The sequence below is a fragment of the Zootoca vivipara genome, chromosome 6 (genome assembly GCF_965207765.1).
Source record: "Zootoca vivipara chromosome 6, rZooViv2.hap1.1, whole genome shotgun sequence".
Taxonomy (NCBI): Eukaryota; Metazoa; Chordata; class Lepidosauria; order Squamata; family Lacertidae; genus Zootoca; species Zootoca vivipara.
Genome location: NC_142589.1, coordinates 81,099,499 through 81,121,649, shown reverse-complemented (window position 1 = coordinate 81,121,649; position 22,151 = coordinate 81,099,499). Strand labels below are relative to the sequence as shown.

General features: G+C 46.1%; 1 protein-coding gene across 2 annotated transcripts in view; it reads right to left on the bottom strand.

The window, feature by feature from the left end:
* Nucleotides 1–19,683, bottom strand: part of PAK4 (p21 (RAC1) activated kinase 4) — a 76,712-nt gene extending 57,029 nt beyond the window's left edge. The window contains exon 1 of one of the 2 annotated variants that reach the window (XM_035117683.3): nucleotides 19,532–19,683. The gene's annotated coding sequence lies outside the window, so the exon portion shown is untranslated. Of the gene's footprint in view, nucleotides 1–19,519 lie in introns of both variants that reach the window. The other variant, XM_060275473.2, reaches the window with a different exon arrangement.
* Between the last annotated feature and the right edge of the window lie 2,468 nt (nucleotides 19,684–22,151).

Sequence of the window (22,151 nt, the reverse complement as noted above, 5' to 3'; positions counted from 1 at the left end):
TCAAGCCCACTGGCCTCAGAAGCATTCCCAATGGGCCTCTGCTCTTACCAGCGGAAACTCTTTCCCCTGTAACCAGATAAAGAGTGTGCAAAGTGACCTATGAAATCTTTCACATCTGCTGCCAGGAGAGTGACTCTCTATTAGTCATATCTGAGGACTATCAGCCACTGCCAGAGTCTGGCTGCCAGCTTCACTCAAGAGGCACTGAAATACTCTGCCCCAGAGCTTTTGCCATCAGGACACCAGAGAAAAGCCAAGCTCAGAATGGGTCTGCGCCAAACTGGACTTCTGGAAATTGCTGGTCCAGCCGAGTGCACTCACTTCCCTCCCTCTCAAAGAGTCAGGCACCTTCTGATTTCATCCCTCTCTCTAGGGATTAGCATGCCCAGAAGGCAAATGGGTAGGTGCAGGCATTAAACAAGGAGGGAGGGCAACAAGAGGTCTATCATCTCTCAGCACACACACAAGCCTCCGCATGGACTGCAGCTCTGAGAGATGCAGAAGGCCCTGGCCAATTGCAGTCAGCGCCTGAGCAGCCTCCAAAGGAAAGAGGGGCATAGGAGGGAGGCAGGGGGACCAGCAGGCATGCCAGGAATGCGGAGAGATCTGACACAGGCATCTCCAGCTATCCCACCTCAAGAACACGCCAGCCGCTGCACTCTGGGGACCAGCTCTTCAGCAGTCATGTGGCCTTCAGGATCAGCCTATGGCATTTTCTTCTTTAGGGGGCTTGAGTGGGACAGAATTCCACCCCCCCCAAATCATTTAAAACATAGAATGCAATCCAACTGTTTTGAGGCGGAATGGAAATGAAAACCCAACACTGTGCCCTGGGTCAAGTCCCTCTCCCTCACTCGGCCACCCAAAATTTACCATCTGAGGTGACCATCTCACCTTGCCTTGTGGCAGGGATGCCTCTGGTGGAGACACCAGGCTCAAAGCCTTCCCTGGGGCCACACGAACTGGGAGGCAAGGTTGAGCCATGGAAATGCTGTGCCAACCCTCCACACGCAAACAGCAGTGGTGCAATCAGGCTAGACAAGCCAGACAGGAAGTTGCATTGTACAGTCAGACCGCTGGTCCAGTTAAGTCTGCGTTGTCTATACACCACCTGGCATCAGCAGTCCAGGGTTTCAGACAGGAGCCTGACCCAGCCCTGCTGGAAAATGCTGAGGATGGAAGCCGGGACCTTCTGCCAGTGAGCAATGGCCCAGGGAGGAATATTTGAAGACAAGGAAAATATGCAAGGAATACTCACTCACACCCCGCCCCTTTACTGGGGTTTACTGTTTTGTTTTGAATGGCCGAAGAGGTGGTCAGAAGGCGCCTTGTGGGGGCAAAGACAGTCCAAGTGGTGTCTGAATAGCAGACCTCCCTGTAGGAGGCCCATATATGCCACCCTGTGTACTCCCCAGTGGAAAGGGAAGATGTGGACGTTTAAGGAATCACAATCCTCAGCAGATCCTCCCACCGCCTCCAGAAATCCCAGTTGGGATGGGCCTTTTAAAAGGGGGGTGTCCTTTCCCCATTTTGCACAAGCCCCTCAGGTGCAGAACCAGAAATGTCACAGGGCTTGTGGTGGCAGCAGTGCTTCCGCAAGCGATTACTATTTGGTGGTAATTAAGCTGCTAGTTGATTGAGCAAGACCCTTAATTAGCTCTTTACATCGTTACCAAAATTACAGCATATTTTCCCTGCTAAAACACACACACGTGGGATGGGAGGGAAGGACAGTTTGGTGGAACTCACAGCAATTGCTACTAATCTTCATTAGCAGGAAGCATACCCATTACTTAAAAAATATCAAAGTGAGTCTAAGGGGAAGGTTCTGCTGCTTCCTTATCTGTTGCTCATCTCAACCATGATGGCGCTGGGACAACCTCTCCACTAGAGAATGGCACCTACCCACTACAGAAAACCTAGGAAGTGTCAGTTCTCCCCTATTTCCCTCTGTAAAGCAGGTGTCAATATATATAATTAAAAGATGCAGCCTAATAATTGAGCATCTTCTCTCGCCCCCATCCCACAAAGCTCTGCAAGTCTCAGCCAACTCCTGCGGAATGAATTAGAGGCAGATCTGTAGGGAAATGGATGAATGTAATTGATTTACCAACCTTCCCCCCCCCTCTCTCTGTGTGTGTGTTTTGTGCTAGTTTAACTAAGATTTGTTTTATTAATTACAACCTTTCCTTTCTGTGACACATCATTCCATCTTGCTTGCTTCAGAGCCAGGAACTACAATACCAGCTATTTATAATGAGAATAATTTAAAACTAATTCTTACCCATTAAAGTAATTCCTGCCAATTGCCTTGTCATTTTCACTCTAAATACTGAAAGTTCCCTCCTGCAAGGCTGGCTATGTCAGAAACTGAGTCTGCCAGAGTTTGCTCATTCAAACATGTCGCCAACATTCAAAACCCTCATTACTTTTCAAAGCACAATGTAAACAAAGGAAGGGACACACAGAAACGAGGCAACAACTGGAACCATCTCAAGCGCAGAAGCTGAGAGCCAAGAAATTTCTGGAATTTCCAGAGACTTCCTAGTTATCTGGATTAAGAGCAAGAGGTACAAACAGGCAGCACTATTAGGACTGCTCACACCTCACAAGTTTTTTTTTAATTGTGTATATATATCCCAACCCTCTCCTCTGATGAGCTCAAGGTGGTGTACACAATTCTGCCCCATCTCATTTAATCCCCACCCTGTGAGGTAGGTTAGGCTGAGAAGCAGTGACTGGCCCAAGGTCACACCCAATGAGCATCATGCCTGAATGGGGGGAGGATATGAACCATGGTCTTCCAGATCCTAGTCTGACACTCTAACCACTGCACCACACCGGCTGTCTGGTTCACTTGCGTATGCAGCTCACTCATGTATGAGGCACTTGCCCTGGGCCTAACCATGAAGCCACACACCTGGAAGAGGTACCTTGCTCCGGCGATTGGGCCTCTGCTCTTCTCTTTCTCCACCGGACTCGAATATTCCATTTAACAGGGTGACAGATTACACACCTCTCCCTGTCGGACTCCCATCAACAAGATGAGACAATCGTTGCATTCCACCCCGTGCCTGAATGCAGATAGCACCACATAGGAGAATGTTGTTGTTGTTTAGTCGTTTAGTCGTGTCCGACTCTTCGTGACCCCATGGACCAGAGCACGCCAGGCACTCCTGTCTTCCACTGCCTCCCGCAGTTTGGTCAAACTCATGTTCGTAGCTTCGAGAACACTGTCCAACCATCTCGTCCTCTGTCGTCCCCTTCTCCTAGTGCCCTCAATCTTTCCCAACATCAGGGTCTTTTCCAGGGAGTCTTCTCTTCTCATGAGGTGGCCAAAGTATTGGAGCCTCAGCTTCAGGATCTGTCCTTCCAGGGAGCACTCAGGGCTGATTTCCTTAAGAATGGATAGGTTTGATCTTCTTGCAGTCCATGGGACTCTCAAGAGTCTCCTCCAGCACCATAATTCAAAAGCATCAATTCTTCGGCGATCAGCCTTCTTTATGGTCCAGCTCTCACTTCCATACATCACTACTGGGAAAACCATAGCTTTAACTATACGGACATAGGAGAATAAAGTTTCCCAAACACTTGTCTTTGGTTCTTTGGAGCAAAGCCAAGGAGAAAAGGCCAAGGATGCAACAACGCTGGCAAGTTCACCATGGACACGCAGACCTCTGTGGCAGGAACGTGAAAGGGGGGGGGGAGGCAACTGGCGTGGTAAAATAAACGAGGAACATGAAGCAGCAGACTAATCACATGAGAGGGAGGTTTGAGCTTCCCTTTCCTCTGCAGTTCCTGGGCTTTGGTGTGCATCCCTCAGATGCAATTGGCTTAAAGGCAGGAGTCCACCCTCTGCAGCATTTTATTTCCAAGAGCAGCTTGCACAAGAGATGGTGCTTGAACCATTGGTGAAGTGGAGGAGGGGAAATACAGTGAAGTGCAGCTCCTTTTGGGCTTTTAGGAACAATGAACTCACCTGCACGAGCACTACAGTTACTGGGAAGCAAATAAAGGGATAACGAAACTTTCCAGATTAATTGCACGACACAGACAAATTAGCATAGAAGCAGCCTGAGAATGAAGACAACGATCACAAAGAGGTCGGATCCATTCATTTTATCTGATGCAGCTCCTAACTTCACACCAGCATTTCAAACTGTAATAATTATTCGGAAGATGGTCTGCAATTCCAGTTAAAAGCTAGAGACTGAAATTCAGCTGGCTGAATATCTTTTGTTAAAGCTCAAGGTGTTTTACAAGTTGACCCGATTCAGCCAGAAGTCAACACCTCTGAGATCAGTGGCACTCCCTCCCAGGGAACCATGCTCAGGAATGCAGCTGTGCTGATTCTAATAAACTGGGCCTTCTGCTCAGTGTTCCTGCTCTGTGGGTGTAAGCAAAATAATGGATCAACACAGCTCTCCACCTTTTTCGAATCTTCTTAAGGGAACAGAGGCTGCAATGCGCTTCACCAATTACCAGAAGAGCACAGCTATTTCAAGGAGCTAACCTAAAGGGTTAAAAAACAACAAGGGGAGGAATATGAGAAGGGTGGGATTATGGAAGTCTAAGGCCCTGAGAGCTGGGGGTTCCTGCCCCCATAATATGCTCTCTGCAGCAGACCTATTTCTGAAATCTCCCATTAAAGCGACATAAAGGGAGCCGGTGCCAGCAAAAAGCAGAGGTTTTCTTCCTTGGAGGAAAGCAAAGCACCACAGAGGTCCCCCCCAATACGGGTGCACAAATGCTGCTGCTGAGCTGTGTTTGGGACTTACGCAGCAGCCTGCCTCACTGGGCCCATACAAGAGAATTAGCTATCTGGGATTAGCCAAATCAGCAAAGCGCTCAGAAATTGCCTCTCTTTTCTTTCCTGAATGAGTGTGTTCCCATTAAGCCTGGAGAGAAAAGGGGGGGGGGAGAGGGATGGAGGAAGAAGAACACAGTTAAAGCAGCACACTTCCATCTTAACAATTATGGAAACCCCGGAGAAAAGCAAGGCCCAAATCCTGAGCAAAGCCTTGCGCTGTCTGGGAGAACCGCAGGGAGATATCTGCTGCACAAGGACGATGCACAGCAGTTGTTTTTTAAAAGCAGACTGCCTGACTCCACTTTGCAAATTCCTCCGTGCTGGAGAAAATCTGCTTTTATTAAGAGATGCAGGTGCAGTTGAACCCGAGGGCAAAAGGCAAGGTTGGGTAGCCAGGAAATTTCTTGCACAACAGCAACAAAAAAGTCATTCACAGTAGAAATGGGCAAGCCATTAACATTCCAGTGCTGCCCACACCATTGCGGGGCAGGTAGGGGAGAGAGAGAGTCAGCAATGAGACCTTGGATTTGGGGGATCCATTCACAAAACCCCTTGATCCCCAATTGGCTTCAAGACCTACAGCATCTAGAAGACGAGGTTATGTTTACAGGAAACTCATATTGCGAAAAAACACAAACGAGTTCTGGTAAATAAGAGACTTGGGATTGACTTTGTTGCATCAGATGTCAGTAAAAAACGGGGAGTTGTTATGTATATTAAAGAAAAATATGAACCTAAATGGGTCTATAAGGATGAGGAAGGTAGAATTCTGATGATCCAAGTGGTACTCCAGGGTGAAAAAGTTATATTAATCGGCATCTATGCACCAAATGTAAGGAAAGCTGAGTTCTATACAAACCTTAACGAGAAATTGTTGGACTATCAGGATATTAAGATAATCCTAATGGGAGATTGTAACGGGGTGGTAATACCCGATCTAGATAGATCGATGAAAAGAAAAGACAAAAATGAGGGGAAGCTACCAAGATCATTTTTCGATATGGTTAATATGGCGGGTCTAGTAGACATCTGGAGGCTCAAAAATCCAACTGTAAAACAATTCACCTTTTTTTCGGAACCGAACCAGAGTTCGGGAAGGATTGATTATATCTGGGTGTCTAACGATTTGGTCCCAAGAGTCTCCAAGACGGAAATTTCTCCCAGAACGCTAGCGGACCACAATCCAATCTATTTAGAGTTAAAAGATAAAAATAAAACATCATTCAGGTGGCGAATGAATGAAAGCCTCTTCAACAATAAGGAAATCACAGAGAAAGCGAAAGAAACGCTAGAGGACTATCTGAGATGGAACTTAAATAAAGAAACACCGATTGATGTGGTGTGGGACGCCGGAAAAGCCGTGATGAGGGGCTTCCTGATACAGAAAAATAGCCAACAGAGAAAGGAACGGGGGAAAAAGAAGGAAGAAATCCTAAACCACCTCATGGAAAGTGAGAGATTATTAATAAGTAAACCCAAGGATGAAGATTTGAAACGAAAGATCAAAATGTTGCAAACTCAGTTTTCAATGCTGATCAACCAGGAAGTGGAGTAGAAAATCAAATGGATGAGGCAAAAGAATTTTGAATCGGCCAACAAAGCAGGTAGATTCTTGGCCTGGCAGATCAAGATGCGACAAAGACAAAATACAATTAACAAATTAGTGCACGCTGGAAAAGAAACAGTGGACCCCAAGGAAATAAGTAGAGCATTCCAAAACTTTTATAGAGATCTTTATAGAAAAGGAAAGGAAGACCTTAAAAAAATAGAAGGATATATTCAGAAAAATAAAATACAGATGGTCCCAAAAGACAAACAGGATTTATTAAATGGCAATATAACAATTAAGGAAATCGAGTCGGCAATAAAGAGGATGAAGATGGGAAAGGCACCGGGGCCGGATGGCATATCGGCTAAATATTATAAAACTTTGGGCAAGCTTATAACCCCTGTGTTATGTGAAGTGATGAATAATGTCCTTAAAACGGGGGAAATTCCAAATTCTTGGAAGGAAGCATTTGTTACACTAATACTAAAAAAAGATTCGGACCCCTTAAATGTTAAAAGTTACCGGCCCATCTCATTGCTTAATAATGACTATAAGTTATTCGCAGATATTCTGGCGAACAGATTGAAGGTGGTTCTGAATGAAGCAATACATAAAGACCAGGCAGGCTTTCTACCTGGCCGCCAGATAAGAGACAATGTCAGAAATGTGGTCAATATAATTGAATATTTGGAAAATAGATGTGACAAACAGGCCGCATTGATGTTCGTCGACGCCGAAAAGGCGTTTGACAACATCTCGTGGCACTTCATGCTAACAAACTTAAGAGAGATGGGAATGGGAGAAACATTTCTAAAGGGGATCAGGGCGATTTACGCAGAACAAAATGCTAAATTGATAATCAATAACAATCTAACAGACAAATTTGAAATAACCAAGGGCACTAGGCAAGGTTGCCCATTGTCGCCGCTTCTTTTCATCACGGTCCTGGAGGTCTTGAATAAACATCTGAGGAAGCAGCAGGAAATTAGAGGCATAAAAATTGGGATTAAAGAATACAAATTGAAAGCGTTCGCGGACGACCTGGTTCTTACAGTTGAAAACCCAAAAATAAGCTTACAAGAAGCGTTGAAGACGATGGAAGAATATGGCCAATTGGCAGGTTTCAAACTTAATAAAACAAAAACGAAATTATTAGTCAAAAATATGACAAAGGAAGAGATAACGGAATTACAAAATGAAATTGGGATTATGGTAGCCAAGAAGGTCAAATATCTAGGAATCTGGCTGACAGAGAAAAATATAAATTTGTACAAAGACAATTATGAAGCCATCTGGAAGGAAATTAAAAGGGATTTAGAAGACTGGAAAAGATTAAAACTATCCTTCATGGGCAGAATAGCCGCGATCAAAATGAACGTACTGCCTAGGCTGCTGTTCTTGTTTCAGAACATTCCCGTGGTTAAGGGAGTTGCTCAATTCAAAGAATGGCAGCGAGTTCTGTCACGATTCGTCTGGCTGGGCAAAAAACCCAGGATAAAAATGAAAATATTGGTGGATAAAAAGGAAAGGGGGGGCTTTGCTCTGCCAGAATTACAACTCTATTATGAGGCGGCATGTTTATGTTGGCTGAAAGATTGGATTTTGCTAAAAAATACGGATATTTTAGATCTAGAAGGTTACCAAAACCGGTTCGGATGGCATTCATATTTGTGGCAGGACAAAGTCAAAGCCCACAGGGGTTTTCTAAACCATATATTCAAAAGTTCAATTTATGAGGTTTGGGACAGAACTAAAAGAATATTGGAAAAGAAAACCCCATGGTGGATCTCCCCAACAAATCTATTGTCAGTTAAAAAAGTAAACATGGAGGAGAAAGTGACCACATATGAGGATTTGGTTATCGAAACGGATTCGGGATTCAAATTAAAACCATATGATGAGGTTAGAAATTGTTTTTCTGTATGGCTAGAGTACCACCAGGTTAATGATTTATTTTTGGCAGACAAGAAAAAGTTAGGATTTGAAAAGAAAAGATTGAAATTCCAAATTGAGCTGTTGGAGAGTGATGTTAAATTGTTATCAAAAATGTATGCTCTGTTACTTAACTGGTATACAATGGATGAGATAACGAAAGATTGCATGATAAAATGGGCTATTGATCTGGGCTATAATATAGATTTTGACAAATGGACAAAACTGTGGAAGGAAAACCTTAAATTTACAGCATGCATAGCACTAAAAGAAAATGTACTAAAGATGGTCTATCGTTGGTACATGACGCCAACTAAGTTGGCAAAGATGTATAGAAAAAAAGACAAAGCATGCTAGAAATGCAAGGGAGCTGAAGGCCATTTCTACCACATGTGGTGGACGTGTGACAAAGTCAAAAGCTTTTGGGAACAAGTCTACAATGAGCTTAAAAAATTATTTAAATACACATTCCCAAAAAGACCGGAGGCCTTTTTGCTAGGGCTGATGGGAAACGAAATTCGGAAAATAGATCAAAGACTGTTCATGTACGCCACAGCGGCAGCGAGAATCCTTCTAGCCCAGAGATGGAAAACGACTGAAATGCCCACAATCGAGGACTGGCGAGTGAAAATGCTGGAATATTTAGAATTGGCGAACCTGACATGCAGAATTCGGGACCAGGAGGACACGAAATTCAGTGAAGAATGGAACAAATTTCGGGAGTATGTCAAGGAGAACTATAAAAGTTTAAAGACTCTGGCGGGTATATGTTAGAACCTACAACGTTGATGTTTTCAAGTTATTCTTTTTGGTTAACCATATAAGATGTCAAAGTGGGGTTATGCCTTTCTAAAATGCGCAAACTAAAGAAAACTATACCTACTACCAAAGGGAGGAGGGAAGTCTGAACTTGTAAGAATCTGATTAAGATACAATGTGGAGATATTAAGTTGTTGTAAAGAATTTAATGGAAAAAATCAATAAAAATTTATTGGAAAAAAAAAAAGAAGACGAGGTTAGGGATATGTAATCTATACAGTTCATTTAGTTAACTTAATAATATTTTTCTACTGCTTATCATTAGAAGAGAAATCTCAAATGCATCCCAGCAGATCACAGAGCTCAAACCTGGCTGCCATGCTACTAGAGCCCGGCACTGACTCATAATGGACGCTCAGCACAGACTTTCGGAATGCCCTGGAAGAGGACCCCCAACAAGCCAGGCTAGAGAAGATCAGAGATGCACTAGCAGGCAAAATTGGAGGCAGTGGGCAAGTTCACTGAGCAGGTGGGCAGAGCACCACCTTCACCACCCTGAACTTGCCCATTCTCCCAGCCCCTGAAAGCCCATGAAATATAAATTACTCAAGAGTGTCAAAGGATAACTTGGCTCCAACCTGTAACACAGATCCATTAAGGAGTTATGTGGAGGTGGAGCTTGGTCTGGCGATCAGAGCTTGCACAAGCACGTCCAGCCTCGGTCTGCCTCAGATCTGTCTTGAGGTTTTTACAAGCCATGTATGGACACTATCTGATTTTCAGAGGGAAGCTTTACTGACTGCTTATTTGCTCCTGGATGTAATTTAATAGGCAGGTTTTGAGCTTTGAAGTCCTAAATGGTCGGGGTCCTGAGTACCTTAGGAAGCACCTGCTCCCTGTTCTCTCAGATTGACAAGAGAGACTTTTGGGGTGGGTGGAAAAGGCAGGGGCTCAACGTATACAGTCGTGGTGCCACCCCATCTGCAGAACCTGCTTCCCCAGGAGGTCTTTCCTTGTTGTCCATTCAACAGCTGGCAAAAACATTTCTTCTTCTTTTTCAAGAATTCCTTCTGGCTGACTGTGCCCTGTTCTTAACTGGTGCTTCTTCTTCTTCTTCATATATCTGTCTTTGGCTTTTAGGATTATGTTGGTGTTTTGTGAATTTTTTATTACTGCTTTATTTTATTGCCATGTTGCATGCCACTCCAAGTGCCGTTCTGCCAGAAAATGCGGCTTTAAATTGTTAGAAGTACAGGCATACCAACAGACCGTCTAATGGATTCTCAGAGTACTTCAATTTTTAATCAATTCGGAGTTCGCTGCCTTAAAATTGCAGCCATGCTACGTTTTTCTTCTGCAGTGTTAAGACAACAGGCTCCCCATCTGTCTTGTGTCTACTCTCCCTGCCCAATTAGCACATTTCCACATGTCATGCTATTTGCATCTGCAAGTCACCAAAGTAATGCCATTCAAGATCAACACCTCTCTCTCTCTCTCTCTCTATATATATATATGAGCTAAAATTATTCCTAGACACCAGAAGTGGCTTTTTAAGCCGATAGCATTAAACTTGGGCACCTTGCAGCACAAGCCTTAAAAAACAATAATTAAAGCTTCCAGGTATCAGATTTTGAGATGCCTGGCTCTGTCCACACTACCACATTATAAATATGCATCCATGGAATTGTGGATAGCACAAAGGGCACAGGCAAGAGGCTTCCACCCTGTCCAGCCTATGAACACATCAAACTGTACATTGAACAGATGGGAGACTCCCCCCACTCTTGAGCATAGATGTTCAAAGAGACAGTCTTCCATATGTTTTTCAGGCACTCGAAATTAGAGCATAAGGCTCTGCAAAATAACGAGGCTTCCAACTCAGATGTAAAAATATCTCTTCCTCCTCCCCCCCCCCCCGGTCTCTTCCTTTCCTCTCAAAACCATGAAATTTTTCATTTGAAAGAAGACAAAAATCAAGTAGCAAGGTTTCAACAGGAAGACTTTTTTTTAAAAAAAAAGCAGACTTTTTTTTACATACAAGCTGCACTTGGTTACACCTACATTGGCTCCCAGGACATTTCCGGACAAAATTCAAAGTGTTGGTGCTGACCTTGAAAGCCCCAAATGGCCTCGCCCCATTATACCTGAAGGAGCGTCTCCATCACCATCATTCTGCCCGGACACTGAGGTCCAGCGCCGAGGGTCTTCTGCTGGTTCCCTCACTGCAAGAAGCGAAGTTACAGGGAATCAGGCAGAGGGCCTTCTCGGTAGTGGTGCCTGCCCTGTGGCATCCCATCAGATGTCAAAGAAATAAACAACTATCTAACGTTTAGAAGACATCTGAAGGATCATAGGGTGGTTTACAGTACAAAACCACAAAAATACATAGCAACAAACCAAACAATATCCCTCTTGATAATCGCAGGTGCCAGGTAGCAGGTGATGCCCCGGGGTCAAATTTTAGATCATAAGCATCTCAGGGCAGGGACCTTTCTTCTTGGGCTCCCTACAACAATAAGCTATACATATAACAGTTGAAAATATTAAGTACAATTTCACACACATAATTCCTTAAGAGGGAAGCAAGTGCTTCTGGTTTAGATGGCTTTAAAAAAATTAGATAAATAATAATAATAAATAATAATAATAATAATAATAATAATACACTAATTTCTTAAAGATTAAAAGCTTCCCTAAACAGGGCTGCCTTCAGATGTCCTCTAAAAGTCTGGTAGTTGTTTTTCTTTTTGACATCTGGTGGGAGGGCGTTCCACAGGGTGGGTGCCACTACCGAGAAGGCCCTCTGCCTGGTTCCCTGTAACTTGGCTTCTCGCAGCGAGGGAACCGCCAGAAGGCCCTCGGCACCGGACCTCAGTGTCCGGGCAGAGCGATGGAGGTGGAGACGCTCCTTCAGGTATACTGGACCGAGGCCATTTAGGGCTTTAAAGGTCAGCACCAACATTTGAATTGTGCTCGGAAACGTACTGGGAGCCAATGCAGGTATTTCAAGACCGGTGTTATGTGGTCTCGGCGGCTGCTCCCAGTCACCAGTCTAGCTGCCGCATTCTGGATTAGTTGTAGTTTCCGGGTCACCTTCAAAGGTAGCCCCACATAGAGCGCATTGCAGTAGTCTAAGCGAGAGATAACTAGAGCATACACCACTCTGGCGAGACAGTCCGCAGGCAGGTAGGGTTTCAGCCTGCGTACCAGATGGAGCTGATAAACAGCTGCCCTGGATACAGAATTGACCTGCGCCTCCATGGACAGCTGTGAGTCCAAAATGACTCCCAGGCTGCGCACCTGGTCCCACAGTTACCCCATTCAGGACCAGGGAGTCCCCCACACCTGCCCGCCTCCTGTCTCCCACAAACAGTACTTCTGTCTTGTCAGAATTCAACCTCAATCTGTTAGCTGCCATCCAACCTCCAACCGCCTCCAGACACTCACACAGCACCTTCACCGCCTTCACTGGTTCTGATTTGAAAGAGAGGTAGAGCTGGGTATCATCCGCATACTGATGAACACCCAGCCCAAACCCCCTGATGATCTCTCCCAGCGGCTGCATGTAGATGTTAAAAAGCATTGGGGAGAGGACAGAACCCTGAGGCACTCCTTAAGTGAGAGCCCAGGGGTCTGAGCACTCATCCCCCACCACCACCTTCTGAACACGGCCCAGGAGTAAGGAGCGGAAGCACTGTATGACAGTGCCCCCAGCTCCCAACCCCTCTAGACGGTCCAGAAGGATGTTATGGTCGATGGTGTCAAAAGCCGCTGAGAGATCCAGCAGAACTACCGTAGGAAACATAAATTCATGGAGCAGAGGTCTCATCAACACCTAGTCGAGCATCATGTTACCCACCATGGCCAACCAGATCCCTGTGATAAGTAGGGCCTGAGAGCAACCTCTGCTCTTCCCGCTTAGGATTCCCATCAAATGGAATTCAGAATCCTCCTACTCCTGGTGGTGGAGGCAGAACACAGCCATTGCGGCTCATACCTGCTGATAGCCTTATCCTCCAGAAATTGGTCTAAACCCCTTTTAAAGCCATCCAACTTTATGGCTGTCACCACACCTTGTGGCAGAAGATTCCGTGTTTTTAACATTCAGCTTCCTCATCAGATGGTCCTGGGCTCTGGTACTATGAGACAGATAAAAAACTTCCTTTCCCCACCCCCCAGACCATGCATTATTTTATCATGTCCCCCTTTATCACTTTTCCTCCTCACAAACTAAAAGACCCCCCCAACATTGGCACCTTATTTCCTAGGGGAGGGGCTCCAGCCCCTGTGACAACAAAGGAGAGCCTCCTCATGCAGAGGCAATATACCACAGAATATGCCACTTGCTTGTAAGTTTCTAGCTGGCCACTGCTGGAGTTGGAAAGGTGGACTAGACTGAACCATATTCTGATCAAGAATAGGCAAGGGGTTTTGTTCTGAAGTTATTCACTTGTAAGAAAAAGCAGTGATGCTCAACTAGAATTTTTGATTCTAAACTTCATGGATTTGGGAAAATGCAGTAGTACAGCAGGGAGTCCGAATGACCAGAACTTTGGGGCAATACTAGACAGGACCATCTTGTGCGTAGCCAGGCCCCTCTCCTCCCACTGCCTACAAGCAGCCCGCTTCCTGAACTCAACAACGATGCTTCCGGAGTCTTATTTCCATAAGTCTTTTTATCCCCAGCCAGAGTTGTAAGAGGCAAAGAACAATATATTTATTCATCCAACAGGTTTGTTCCGTTACCAGAAGTTGAGCATTTTCTTTAAAATGTTGCTGGGATTAGTTAATGTTTTCACTGGCAAGAGAAAGCTGCTTCTTGGCTAGCTTTCAGGCCTTGTTTGGTGCTTTGTATCGAAAGCATTCTTTCGAGTTGCCAGAGTCAATCACATCTCTTTCCCCTCCGCAGCTGGGGGTTTCCAGCAAACGGCAATTTGTAGATACCCAGTAAGACGCTTGTGGGCTGCCTAATGTGAATCACAGCTCACCCCCCCGGGGGCTCTTTTGCCCCAGGGTTCATTAGGCCCTGAGAATTCTCGTTTTCATCATGTTTAAAGCAGCAAGTTTCTAGCCCTCACCATTTGTAGAGAGGCAACTCCAATGGCAAACATTTCAAAGACGAATAATTCTCCCTCCCCTCATGAAAAATTTGCAATTGTGCCACATGCCTTAAGGACTATTGCCAAGTTTACAAATGGTTTCATCTTCAGTTTCCCTGGGTTCTCCTTTGGTTGCTTCCTTGCTGAGAGATCCTCTCCTCCTTTGAAGTGGTTCCAAGCTAGTTATTATACATAACAGTGTCAGCTTGCCAGAAGGGGCCAAGAGCTACAGGTCTGCTTTTTGCATCAGAGGGTTTGTCAATTCTGTGAAACATTTTGGGAGTGCTTTTGTATTTCTTCCATGATCATGGGGCACAACCCCCTGCAACAAACCTCTCTTTTTTGGTTGGTATGTCCAAGGGGCAAACGAGGTTAAAATGAGCTGGAAGACAATCAACTCCTGGCAAGACTAGACTCGGCTTTTACTACCGACCTATACAAACACAATTCTGAGTCATCAATCTCATATACAGTATGTATATCATGAGACAATCAGTATCAGCCTCAGTTCTACTGGTGGATAGAAATCAGAGTTTCGTAGAGAAACCCAGTGACCTTGTAAATGAGCTATAATACACAGTACTCAGCAAAGGTACACGACTGGGACATCCTGGGATGCCTTGCTGGTGAAGGCAGGGGTTGTTCCCCCAATAAACTTGAGATAGCATCTGATCCATGACTGGGTAAACAAGCCTGCAGAAATGCATCTGATAAGGAGCTACCTGAACACACAGGCCACCTCTTTATTCTGAGCAAGGGTTTATCGGAGCAGATTTCTTCTATCACTTGCTCAGCTTACCAGGTCCAAAAGATCCCGTGATAAATCGTGGCAGTTAGTGCAGTAGCTAGCACTGAGTTTGGAACAGGAAAACCCCAAATCAGACTCCTGCTAAGCGGATGGCCCTGGGCAAGTGATACTCTCTTGGCTAATCTTTGCCGCACAGCTGTTGCCAGGTTAAAACACCCCTTTTGAGCTCTACTGAAAAACAAGAATACAAATATTGGTTGCACACTGCTGACAAGTTACATTTCGGAAATCATTTTAACAAATGTGGCTGGTGAAGGCCCACCAAGTCAAACTTGGTCCATGGGAGGGGGGGATAAGGATTTGGCCCTTGAGCTGGATCCTGTTTCCCCAAGCCTGTTTCTCAAGTTACATTTCTGTAACCCTGAGAGCTAGAATTAAAACAATATACTGCTGTATGGAGTGTTCCTTTTGAGGGCCCTAGCCAGCTATGCCCTGCTCCAGGATACTCCATTCCCTCGCCTCTAAGCAATGAGCCAGCATCTCATGGCATTGAATATGCTCAGATCTTACTGGCTGTTTTGCCTCCTCTCCCTGCCCTTCATGTATTCCAAAGCCTTCTGATACTTCCTCCTTTTGCATGGATGGTGCCATTTTGGATACACAAGGACCAGCACTCAGAGATCTGAGTTTACTATTATTACATTATGTTGCAGTAATGGATTTTCCAGGTGCCTGTGAACCACATACAAACACTTGAAGAAGTGAATGTGGCTTGTGGGTTGCTGTAGGAAGTGCAAATCCTAAACCAGACATCCCCAAACTGCGGCCCTCCAGATGTTTTGGACTTCAATTCCCACAATCCCTGACCACTGGTCCTGTTAGCTAGGGATCATGGGAGTTGTAGGCCAAAACAACTGGAGGGCCGCAGTTTGGGGATGCCTGTCCTAAACAACCAAAAGGGGAATCTCTCCACTTCAAAGAAAAACAAAAAAACCTTTTGCAGAAGATACAGGAACACCCCCATCCCAAACCAAATTAGCTGTCACAAGCCAAAAGACTAGATAAGGACCTCCTGAATTTGCTGCACTCCCAGCCTGGAAATTTTATAGCGGCTGTCCCGCAACTGTGGAACATCCCCAGGGCTGAACATTTGGCAAAGAGAAACCTGCTTGCTGGTGTCTGTAACTACAACAACACAACACACTCGCTCCGAGTGTTGCAGCAGAGCTTTGATCGTCACACCAGATGTATTAATCGCCCTTCCTAAGTGAATTACAAGCCAGCGCTCTGTCCATTTGGACGAGATGTATCAATCAGAAGCAACTCTGCCAAGAGAAAAGCCTCCGGAAGCATGTCCACCAATCAATATGCTTTTAGAGAAAGGCGATACTTTTCAAGCACATCCACCAAAGGGGACTGGTCGGCACCCTCCTGCATAAACAGAAATGTCTCCGGGTGCAAAGAGGCCAAGGCTCGCTTCACTTTTAAATTTTCACTTGCATTTCACTTCCCAGCAATTAGAGGCATTTCCACTCTAGCTAATTGAAGGAGATTTAGAAATCGTCTGTTGGAGACATCTGCTCAATGGACGATAGGAAAAAGGGGTCAGTTCACGCAAGCTCCATCCCAAGAGATTACAGCCACTCTGGCAGAAGTGCCCCCCTGGATTCCGCCCCATCCAATGAAACAAGCAAAGAAGTGTTATGAATAAGGTTCCATTTCATCTTGCAATAAGCTGTGTTGCAATGCCACAGCCCAAACAGCTGCCTTTTGAAGTGGCATTCCTTCCCACATGAAATGCCCTGTGTCCATCCCTGTGTCCCCGACCAACCTTCAGGCTATGATGGGCTCTCCAAACACCATTCTGGCTAGTTTATGGGTAGGCAAACTAAGGCCCGGGGGCCGGATCTGGCCCAACCGCCTTCGAAATCTGGCCCGCGGACGGTCCGGGAAGCAGCGTGTTTTTACATGAGTAGAATGTGTCCTTTTATTTAAAAGGCATCTCTGGGTTATTTGTGGGGCCTGCCTGGTGTTTTTACATGAGTAGAATGTGTGCTTTTATTTAAAATGCATCTCTGGGTTATTTGTGGGGCATAGGAATTCGTTCATTTATTTTTTTCAAAATATAGTCCGGCCCCCCACAAGGTCTGAGGGACAGTGGACCGGCCCCCTGCTGAAAAAGTTGATGACCCCTGGGCTATTTGATACATTCACTCAATTTGGATACACAGCTCATAATAACCACAGGCAGCTTTTTGGACAGTAGTTATTTGTCTCCGTTGACAAGGGTTTCTGTTGCAGGACAGTCTTTGAAACGGCAGAAGGCCAATCCTGCCAAGTAGCAGAAGGGTGTTTTACCATTTTCAGCGGCGGAAAACTGTTGGCACATTATTTCAGGCTCAATAAATACAGACTGATCATTTCCGTGAGTACAAAACATATGCTGTTTATGGAATAAAGAATGAGGGAGAATCTGGAACGTGCCAAACTCTTATAAGCCACATGCCACTCTTCCTTGCTCCTGCCCCCTTGACCCTTCATGCCCACACTACTTCATAAACAGCCACCTTTACCTGCTCCCATTATTTCTTCAGATGCATAGCCTGTTCTGTCACAAAGGTCTAATGGCAAGAAACTAGAGAAAGACAGTGTAGTCTAGTTGCCAAGATTGCCGGTCTGGGACTTGGGAGGCCAGGGTTCCAATATCCCATTCAACCATGAAGCTCTCTTGGCGATCTTGGAGGCCAGTCATTGCCTCTTAGCCTAACCTACCTCACAGGGATGTTGTGGGGATTGAAGGAGGGGGAGAACTATGTACACCACTTAGAGCCCCTTGGAGAAAATTCACCCCAAGTCAACCCATAATAAGAGAGCTTCATAACTGAGGGGGGTGGGGAGATACAGAAGACAGCCATTGTGACTTGTTCACCCTTAGGCCCACTTTGCCACCCCAAGCAGCCACCGCTTCATCTCCCCTCTAGCAGCTATTGCAGCCATTCCTACTATGTGTTTGTGTTGGGGGGGGCATTGTTTTGTTTGTCATTACGTTATGTATTTTTGTGTTTTTTATATTGTAAACCACCCTCAGATGAAGGGTGATATTGAACTTAAATAAATAAAAAGAGACCCCTTTCCCTATAGGGCGCAGCTCATGTGTTAATGTCCTCAGCCGAGATTGCCAGAGGTTGGGTTGGCACGGGGCAAGGACTTCTTAGCTGCAGCACTGTGCCTGGACAACACCTCTCCACACTCCAGGTGTGTGTGTGTGGCCCCTTAGCTGCAGGCCTGTCATCAAACTCTTAAGACAATATCTTTTTTCTTTAGGATGGCCCTTGGGGCCTTGGCCTCCTGACTCTCCCAGGTGGTGGTGCCCCCCCCCAATACATATTGATGACGAAATGGCTTCGCTGCAGTTCCTTCTTTCCCATTGCATTTTATTGTTTTATGAACATTCAGCTTCAGCTGGAAAAGGCAGCTAACGAATGCCAAAATGAGTCAGTAAAACCCTCCCCCGCCCACATCCCCCAGGAGCCCCCATCACACCCCCTTTCTCCCCCAGGACAACCCCCCCCCCAGAATTCGAACCCAGCGATCTTCACCCAACACACACACACTGCTGCTTCTCACAAATCTCCCTACCACAAATTCCACCCCAGCCCCTCTGTACCCATCAAACCCTGCTGCCCTTCCACTCCCCAGAAAGATCCAGCACTGGCTTAGTGGTTAGAGCGCCAGACCTGGGAGAGACCAGGGTTCAAATCCCCACCCAGCCATGAAGCTCACGGGCATGGGGAGTGACCTTGGGGGCCATCCGCTTATGCTCCTCCCATCCTACCTCGGAGGATTATCGTGAGGATAAAATAGGGGATGGGCGGTGGGGGAGCAGAGAGCTACATATCCCACCTCGACCTCCCCGGAGCAGAGGGTGGGATGCGAATGGTTGCTACTATTATGACTGCATTTCTTACCTGTCCTTTACCTACACCGGGTGCATGGCTTAGCTAAGACCTGGGAGAGACCAGGGTTCAAATCCCCACCAGGCCATGAAGCTCACTGGGGAGGGGGTGACCTTGGGGGCCACTGCTTACTCTCCTCTCATCCTACATTGGAGGGTTACTGTGAGGATAAAATAGGAGGTGGGCGGTGGGGGAGCAAAGAGCTACATATCCCACCTTGAGCTTCCTGGAGCAGAGGGTGGGATGCGAATATTACGACTGCATTTCCTACCTGTCCTTTACCTACACCGGGTGCATGGCGTAGCTAAGACCTTGGGGGGGGGGAGAGACCCCCTTCCTGCCCCTTCCCCCCTTCAGCCCGCCGGGTGAGAACCTTGTCGCCCACCCACTCACTGACGCTCCGCCTGGCCTACCTCGCAGGGTTGTGGCGAGGATAAAACAGGGAGAAGAATTTGAACCCCGTGCCGGTGGGGGGGGGGAAGAGAGGGGGCAAAGTTGGGATGTGAACAGCGGCATATTGATAAATAAGCCACGCCAACCCCGCCCCGAGGCCAGCTCCGCCCCCCTGGGCTGCCCGCCAACAACAACCCCGCAAGGTGGGCCACCCCAGAGAGCACTCTCCCCCCCCACCCGCTTCCAATTCCGCGCCCCTTCCCCGCTGCCTGCCTTCTCGCTCACTCGCTCTCCGGTCCGCGCTCCGGCCGCCCTTCGTTCCTTCCTCCACCTCCTCCTCCTCGCCGCCTTCTGGCTCCCTCTCAGGGACCCCCTTGCCGCGCCGCCATCTTGGGAGCCGGCCCAGCCGAAACCAGGCAACATCCGGGGACAAGCCCGCTCTCCCGCCGTCGCCACGGCAACAGCGGCCACGCCCCTTCCCCGCCGCACAGCCGGGGAGGCCGGACGCCGCTTCCGATTGGCGGCGCTCCTCAGGGGGCGTCGCCCAGCAGCGCGGTGAGCGAGGGGAGGGGAGGAGCCCGCGCGCCTATTGGCTGCCTCAATGAATGATTGACGGAGAGAGGAGACGGGAGAGGGAAGGAGGAAAATCACCCTAACTATACATACATTGATATTATCGTTGTTGTTAGTAAGTTAGTATTATTGTTGTTATTGTTATTATTGTTCACATCGATAATACTGATTTAAAAACCGGTAATATAAAATAACTGTGAGTATATTAATATAATCGTTGTAATTAATCCAATCATTTATCTATGTAATGATTAGTATGAAGTAATTGTGAATACATTAATGTAATTAACCTAATTACGCATATTGACAGTATTAACATTGATAACAGTAAGTATAAAATAATTATAACTAAATATATTAGTGCAACTAAATATATTAGTGCAAATATATTAGTGTAATTATCCTAAATATGCATACAGTATTGATAGTTTTAATTTTGATAATCGTAAGTATTAAATAATTATAACTGTAAATACATTAACATGATCTAATTAATTACTAATAGTCATGGCATTGATTTTATCAAAACCATCGTATAAAACTTATTACTGTATCAATGAAAATACATTAACATGGTTAATCTGATTTTTAAGATTAATGGTGTTAATTTTAATAATCATCATGATCATTTTGTTTTTGTTTTTAGAAATTTATAGTTTAGGCAACCTTTCCTCTGGGCGTGTTTCTCCACTCCCTGTATTTATCATCACAACAACCCTGTAGGGCAGGCTCAGGAGAGAGGTCACCCGCAGCAAGCATCCTTGCTGCATGGGGATTCGAACCCGTGTCTCTCCAGGGTTCTAGGACCAGGCCTAGCCCAAACTAACGCAAAGCTGTTTTTTGGGTGGAAGGATGAAATGAGCCTGGCATTTCTAATTTGTAAGAAAAAGTGGAAATTTAAAGTCCTGTTCAGTTTGGGACTCCGTTGCAGAGCAAGGGCGCCCCTTTGTGGGCAGTGCAGCAAAAGCCAAATAGAGGAATGTAGTAAGCTGCTCAATCTAGCTCAGTATTGATTGTCTACTCTACACTGACTGGCAGCGTCTCTCCAAGCTTTCAGGGTTGGGGACATTCCCTAGGCAGCTTGACACCAGGATACCTAAAACATTGCCTTACCCCATATGTACCCAAAACATCACTGCGTCACGCTGGAGAGGGTGTCCTGCAGATCCCATGTGCCCAGGTGCCTTCAGGTGTGGTGGCACCTTTGGAACTCCCTCCCACTGCCTGTCAGACACACACCTTCTCTGTTGTCTTTTTGAAACCTGCAAAAGACATTCCTCTTCCAGCCTTCTAAAATCATTACCTCGACTGGTATCTTGTTTTGGAACTGAATTGGTCATAACATTTGTCCTGTTGTTCTAAGCTGGTTTTATATTTATAATTGGCTTTTTAATTGTTTTTATACGCACCATTGTTTTTATATACGTAACTGCTTTATAAAGGTTATTACGTGGTAAATCGCTTCATGGTAAATCACTTCGGAATGCAAGCAGTTCAGAAATGAATTAAATTATCGTTCCTAGTCTTGATCCTGGGACCTTCTGCATCCATAGTATGTAGATGTTCTATCACTTACCTGTGGCCCTCAGGCCATAGTTCTGCCTCATCAATACCCTCTCGGGTGCTGAGAAGGGCAGAGGGAGTCCTCCACTCCCAGAAACTTCGGGAGGGTGTGGCCCATGGGGAGAGGGCTTTCTCCGTGGTGGCCCCTAAGCTGTAGCCCTCCCTCCCCACAAAGTGCCCATTGGACCCTTCATTATACGGCTTCCAGCAAATGCTGAAGACAAACCTCTTTGCCCTAGTTTTTGACACTTGAGGTGTATGTTTTCAGCACCCGCCTTACTTCTGCAAGGTGTCTTAAACTGTTTTTAATCTTGGTATTTTGATGTTGCAACCTGCCCAGGGACCTTAGAGCGAACGGAGGGCAATTGCCAATAGTAACAGCCGCAACGAAAGCCAGAGGCCTGGTGGTGCAGCCAGCCACATTTAAAATCTGAGCCACGTCTCTCCCTATTCCTCGGCCTGAATCCCAGCAGCTGGTATCTAAATATTAAGAAAAACTACAGATTCAAGGCTGCTGATGCCACTTGGAGGAAGTGTCAAACAGATGCTGTCACCTACCCAGCTAAAAATTATCCAGCCCCCCAAGGGACCAGGCCATTGCTTTCCCCCCTGTCCTCTTCGCCTCCCCTTCTCATTCCCCACTCGCTGCAGTAAGTCTAGGGGGAGGCCGTTGGAAGAACAGGGCAGGAAGGCTCCCCCCGCCACACACACATATTTGCTTTTTACCAACACTGCAAATCTAGTTACAGGTAGGTAGCCGTGTTGGTCT